Raw genomic sequence first — 7,205 nt, 5'->3', positions numbered from 1 at the left:
CAAAGGCCAATAAAGGATATCTACTTCCTAACAACTTTTGCTAAAAAGCATGCACAAGTTAACTAGACGTCTAGTTAACTGCGTAGATAATATATATCCAGCTTTAGCCAAGCCGGCTAAGGTAATGTAACCGGCTAGCTCTAGCTCTTCTTTAGCTTTAGAGTCTAGACCGTTACACTGGGGCGCAAATCCTCGCGAATTAAGGTTAAGTATATACTAGACAATTGTCTGCTCCTCTAGTATAGTAAGTTTCTAGTAATTAGCGCGTATGTCTAGTTAAAACGTAATATTGCGAAGGCAATTAGAGACCTGCTAATAAGGTACATTCAACTAGGCTGGCGGAATGGGTATACTCCAACGTCCTTCGTGGGTACCCCCCAAAACCTTATCAATAATACATGGATTCTAGCAAACTAGGGCTAAAAAGAAAGAGAAAAACCACCTCTACATCTTTATAGTAGAAGGTTTTGTTATAACTATTAAACTGCATAAGCTAGAGGCTAGAAAACGTTAAAAAAGGGGGGGTACCTAGCAAGCATACCTATTAATAGGTATACTTTGCTAGGTAGTATTAATAACTTAGCTAATACTAGGCAGAATTAGCTAATTCTTTTTTTATTAGAAGGCGCAATACTAGGCGCTTCTATCAAATAATAGATTATGTAAGCGTATCTCTGCTAGTTAAGAAGCTATAAGCTAAAACGTAAAAAAGCATACCCTACCCATCCGCCAGCCTACATTCAACGCTCTAGCAGCGCTGCAGATACTGCGAAATTAGCTAGCATAGAAGGCCTAGATAGCAAGGATAACTCTGCCTTCTCTAGTAGTATTCTGAAGTTGTTATTGTTGAGGCATGTTGTGTTGGGGTAAAAGGTGGTCGTGCTAAGAGAAAGTGGCCAGTTTGGTGATATGGCCGGCTTGGTGATAATCTACGTTATATAAACCTTACTTTCGTGATAGGATAGATAGCCAATGATCAAATACTTTCGATCACCTGAGTATAGTCCCACAGGCTCCGTGACAATAAGGAAGGCTTCCTACTAGCCTCTAGGGACGCATTCCTTAATGTGTTTATAAAGGTTAACTACTAAAAGGCCTTTAAGGTATTAGGGCTTGTTCCTACTAACATGCAGGTAGTGTTAGATTACCTTAAAGTGTAGCTACATATCCTACTAGCACTACCTCTACCTAAAACACTATAGTAATCTAAGACACTAAGTAATACACACAAGTTTAGGTCTTAATCTAAGCTTATAAGTAACTCCCTCTAATAATTACTTAGTATAGTATAAGAAGGGTTCTTAAAGCTTATAAAAGTAGCTTAAGAGATACTATATAAAAATGTCCTTATTAAGGCCTATGTGTAAGAGCTTAAAGAGTAATTAGTAGTAATAACTAAGAGAAAATTGCATAAGAGAAAGTAGATTTAGCATAGTAGCACACTTAAGTATAGCCTAGCAGTATCACAGGTAGCTGCTAAGGCGTCTGTAGCAGCATAGCTATCTAAGATAACTTAGGGTAGAGGTAGTTAACTAGGAGCTTAGTTAACTGTTTAGTGCTGTAGGAACTATAGCAAGACTAGACACAATGTATAAACATGCTAGGAGGGTATAGAAATATCTTCTAAATCTAATGTAAGCATGCAGTATACTAGGTTACTATTTAATAGTAAGTAGTTGTAGTTATAGTAACTTGTGTTAGTTATGCTAAGAGAAAATGGCTAGTTTAGTGATATGGCCAGCTCAGTGATAATCTACGTTATTTACTATTTGTGTGTGGCTGTAGGGCCTCATTTTTGTGAGCCCGTTGGGCCCAAAAACCGTGCATTGCGCGCACGGACACGGGTACACCTACCGTACGTTATAAAAGCTAAAGCTTGCTATCAATGGTGGCTTCTAATCCTTGACAGCCATAGCAGCTACCTCACGCCTGAATTTCTTAGTATTGCAGCAACTTTTGCATCCTCCTTAACGTACCTCACGGGCAAGTGGCCGGCCCGGGCGAGTGACCGGATTTTGCCAAGACCACACCAAACTTCAACTTCTCTTGCATATTACAGCAAGTTACTGTAAGTTACTATTGTAAAGTTATAAGACTTTGTTCTTATAATCTTTATCTAAGCGTATTTCCCTCTTAGGTATAGCGCTATGCTTACCTAAGCATTGTTATTGTAATGTCCAAGAAGAGAGGATTAGAATGGTGTGCTTACAAAGCCTGTATCTCCTCTCGTTCTTAAGATATGCTGTTCTCTATTTTTAGTAACTAGAAATGTTCTAGACCCTCTGCTTACAAATAGAGTAGCCTACTCTGTAAGATGCTAACGTATACAATTACGCATACACCTACGTAATCTTGCTTGCATATGCAGCAATACTAAGCATAGATAAAGTAGACCTACCTAGAGGAGTCTAGAACGTTCTGCTTAGAAATACAGACAGAGGAGAGGAAGCATAAATACCTCTGGCTCTCCCCCTCTGTTCGCTCTGTACCTAGCCTAGGAATCTCTACCTAGTATCTAATATAATAACTTGTCTATTATATTACATAACCCTACCTTACCTCTATTAGGCTATACGCTTCCTATTTAGACAAAACTAGTCTAGATTTGTCTAGGTCCTTCTAGACTAGGAAGAAAGTAGTCTAGTCCTTCCCCTACTTTCTTTACAACTATAACTTACAGTATATAGCACTAATCTATAGTATCTTGCGCATCTTTTATACACGTTCACGCGTTATGCCTTGCCTTACTACACCTGCTATAGTGTTATAAAGACTAAGTGCCTAGTTTAATATGCCTCTTCTTGCTTGCCTTCTTCCTATTACTACAGGCTTTAAACTCCTTTAGGGTAGTTAAGCGCACTCCTTTACTAACAGTAAGAGTCCCCTCCCTCTAGATCTACTTCCTCTTGTGTAATTTACAGCGTGTAGCGGCCTTATTAGCAGCTTAAAGCTCTGCAACCTAGTTGCACACTAAAACTAGTAAATACGCTATTATCTCTGCGCCCTTAGTAAGCTAATTAAGAGCATTGACTATTAAAGTTAGAGAGCTATTACTATTGTAACGACTATGCACGAACACGACACGTGGCATAGCGCTCATAGCAGCTAGAGGCAAAGCTAGCTGGCTAGCACTATTATTGTCTATATTTATTATACTACGCAACGAATACTTGCTTAAGTATTCTTGTGCTTACCTTTTGGTATAGGCAGAGAAGTCACGTAGTATTGATTTCGAGGGCAGGGCGCCTACTCTGTTACAACTATGTTGTTAAATCCTCTCTTAAATAAGCTTTAATTACAACCTAAATTCTAGGGTGTTCTGTAGGATTTTAGAGTGCTACATACTCTTATCTATAGTAGGTAGTAATAGAGTACATAGGCGCACTTTAAGCTTTAATATTACAGCCTCTAGATTAAAGGGAACTAAGCTAGCACCTCCAAATCCTCCCTAGATATTGCTCCTAGTAATAGAGGCATTAAAAGCTCCTTTAAAGCACAGTAAAAACTTAACTTTTGTAATGTAAGTAATCTTGTTGTGCATTAGTAGCTTAGTTAAGTAACTATAGGCTGTCTTTATTAGGGCAAAACAACCTACATTAAGCAACTATAAAAGGTGCAATAAGTGTAGAGCTATACACAAGGTAACAATCTTGTGTTCTTTACAGTACTAGTAGAACTTAACTAAATTATAGCTCTTATAGCTGTCTAGAATAAGCAGCTAATAGCTACTAATAGTGCGCTCCTTTGTGTGCTTATTAAAGTGCTTTAGCTACTTAATACTAAGCTTATTATTAGTCTAGCTATTCTTAGAGATAGTAATAACCTAGTTGTAGGCTGGCGGATGGGTAGGGTATGCTTTTTTACGTTTTGGCTTATAGCTTCTTAACTAGCAGAGATATGCTTACATAATCTATTATTTAATAGAAGCGCCTAGTATTGCGCCTTCTAATAAAAAAAGAATTAGCTAATTCTGCCTAGTATTAGCTAAGTTATTAACACTACCTAGCAAAGTATACCTATTAATAGGTATGCTTGCTAGGTACCCCCCCTTTTTTAACATTTTCTAGCCTCTAGCTTGTGCAGTTTAATAGTTATAACAAAACCTTCTACTACAAAAATGTAGAGGTGGTTTTTCTCTTTCTTTTTAGCCCTATTTTGCTAGAATCCATGTATTATTGATAAGGTTTTGGGGGGTACCCACGAAGGACGTTGGAGTATACCCATTCCGCCAGCCTACCTAGTTGTAAGGTAAAGACAGCTCCTTATACTAGGTAGAGAGGTAGTGCTTGCCTTAGAAGATAATAAAGGGTAGGATACTCTATCCTAACATGTTAATACCCTAGATAATGCTAATCTACTCTTAGTTGCCCTGCTATACTATCTTTAGTCTTCTACAACACTCTAAGCCTGTAACAACAGCTCCTATTAATATAACACCTATTATAAACCTAGACTTATTAAAATTGTAGGTGTCTTTATCTAGGATACTATACTTAGCTTTAGTATTCTCTACTAGGTAGAACTTGCCCTAGATCACCTTAGGATCCTTGCAGAGGGCTCTCTTGTAGTTATATTTTTAATTAAACTTAACTATAAGCTCTAGGCGACGCTTAACAACCATGCTAGCCTAGTTCTTGCTAACAGGAGGCTAGTGGTGCTTAGTAAGTAAAGAGTTGGCTATATCCTCTACATTAGTAAGCTAGGGTGGGTATCCTTGCTTGTCTAGCTTTAGAATATGCTGCACAATTACCTCCTCTTTAGTGCTTGTTAGCTTTATTAAGTTAACCTTATAATTACATCTTAAGAGTGTTCTAGCATATTATTATCTTAGCATTCTTTCTAACACCTTATAGATTATTATAGTATGTAGAATAGTAAGAGTTACGTCTTATTTAAGAGCCTAAATAGCAAGCTATATATCTAGTTTATTTAAGACACTTTAAGCCTTTTTGCGTGAAGACATTACAGGTTGTATGAAGTTTGGTGTGGTCTTGGCAAAATCCGGTCACTCACCCGGGCCGGCCACTCGCCCGTGAGGTACGTTATAGTTTTTCCACCTTATTCAACTTACAGCTTACAGCTATTAGATATATTGCTCTTTGCGCCACTTTTAAGGTACTACACTAACAAGCGTACCTACTTCCTCTAGCAATTGCATGGCATCACAAGGATCGCAAAGCGCGACTTCATTAGCAACTTCTGGCCAGCATGGAGCTCTACAATGACGCCAGAGCTTATTGTGAAGAGTTTTCAAGCTACAGGCGTGTGGCCAATAGACACAGAAGCGGTGCTAAAACGCTTTAACAACCACCCACAATAACAAGATGAAGACGTAGAAATTGGAGACCATAGCGACAGCGATACCTGGCCCTAGCTGCGCAAAACTCTTGACGCTGCAGTTGCTGACAAGGCTAGAATTGAAGCCAAGCGGCTGTTGCAAGGTGTACACTTGCTACAGGTCAAGAACAAGCTTCTTCGTGCTCAAAACAAGGAGCTACAACGCGAGCTTAGCCTCACCAAGAAGCGGCTTACACAGCGTACAACACTAGCTACATAAGACGGCGATGAGTAGCACGGCGGTGCTGTGTTCTGGAGTCCCAGGAAGCTTGCCACGGCGCGCGCGCAAAGCTGCAGAACTTGACGAAGCTGAGCAGCTACGACTCCAAAAAAGTCACGATAGAGAGAAGAAAGCGATAGATACAGTATACAAAAAGCAGCAACAAGAGAAGGAAAAGGTGGCTTAACAACGTGCTGCTGAGGAGCGTCACAAGGCAAAGAAAGCGCAAGCTAAAGCGCTGGCTGCTAGGCGCTCAAAAAGCAACAACGCAACGCTGCAACCGCAAAAAATGTCCTGGTACAGCAAATAGCTATAAGTGAAAACCCTCAGACAAAGCTGCAAAAAATCCAACAAATTGTTGTTGTGTTGTGGCTGCGCAAAGTAGTGTTGATGCTGGACCTCCAGCTGCGTCTCCCCCACCCAAAATCACTAGGCGCGGCCGCAACAGCAGGTTACTAGCAAAATATAAGTAGCAGAAAAGACGCGCAAACCTCTACATAGCAATACACCAAAAACTCTCGCGATAATAGCTTTTAAGTGTGGCTCTATAGCCTCATTTTTCTATTGTCAACATCTCGATGGGGTGGCTCGACCCGCGAACTGGCTCGTTTCGCGCACGGGCACGGTATCTCGGTGTACTTTACACTGCGACTAGGTACCGGTACCAGCTTGTGTTCGCCAAATGTCAACACGCAGATACCTCATCTAAGAGCCGGCTACACGTATTGGAATGTTTGTGAAATCGCTTCGCGCCGCTGTTGAGCGAGAACAACCACATAAGTCAGCTTGTACGAGAACGCCGTGCAATGCAAACTTGAGCACGAAGATGACGTCTGCAATCCATACCCAGTGTCAGCCGATTCTTCGAAGCACATGCAGTATGCATCTCGATGGATCCAGAACTGAGGTAATGATGCACAGCGTCTCTTAGCTCCAAGGGACCTCAGGTGGTTCTACAAGTATGCACTAAGCGCATGGCTCGAAGATTTTGAACACGTCAGTGCTTCAAACATAAATGCGAGCCACCAGAGACAAACCATTGGACCGCTTTCCGCGCCATGCGACAGACTCACAGCGTTTTCTGACACCTGACGGGTGGATCGACGTGAGACTTGTATACCTTTGTCTGCACCTCAACTCTCCCACCAGTGAACTGAACAAGGAATTATTGCCATAGAAACGGATGTTCATTATTTCACTAGAGGGTAGGAAATCATTGAGTTAATATTCCTACTCTCACCCTGCTAGCTGGTTTCATAGATCCAACGACCTGGTGAGTGGCCGAGATCGCCGGTGAGCACGCCCCAATACACATTCTTTGCGTTTCATCTTATCTTTCTACTGGTCCACGCAACATGGGATCAGAATCCCTACTTCGCTTCTTTTGATCCAGAACGGTGTAGGAAGTACATCGCAATGATGCAGCGAAGAGCAATGGTTCAATGACTGTCAAAACGCCGTAGTGACCGTTCTCGTGCAAGGTAACTGTGATGCTGCAGATGAAACCCCCTGAGAGTGCCTGACACTGTATTCCGCGAGTCCCGTAGTGGTACAGCGTCTTATAATGCCGTCTAGCGTGGTCATTGTGCTGTAAGGCTCAAGTGAAGTTTTTTTTTTGCCTTTCTTGTATAGTGTTTCTCATGCTCGT

Source organism: Didymella exigua (genome assembly GCF_010094145.1).
Source record: "Didymella exigua CBS 183.55 unplaced genomic scaffold M421scaffold_24, whole genome shotgun sequence".
NCBI classification, from domain to species: Eukaryota; Fungi; Ascomycota; class Dothideomycetes; order Pleosporales; family Didymellaceae; genus Didymella; species Didymella exigua.
This window is presented reverse-complemented; position numbering follows the sequence as displayed.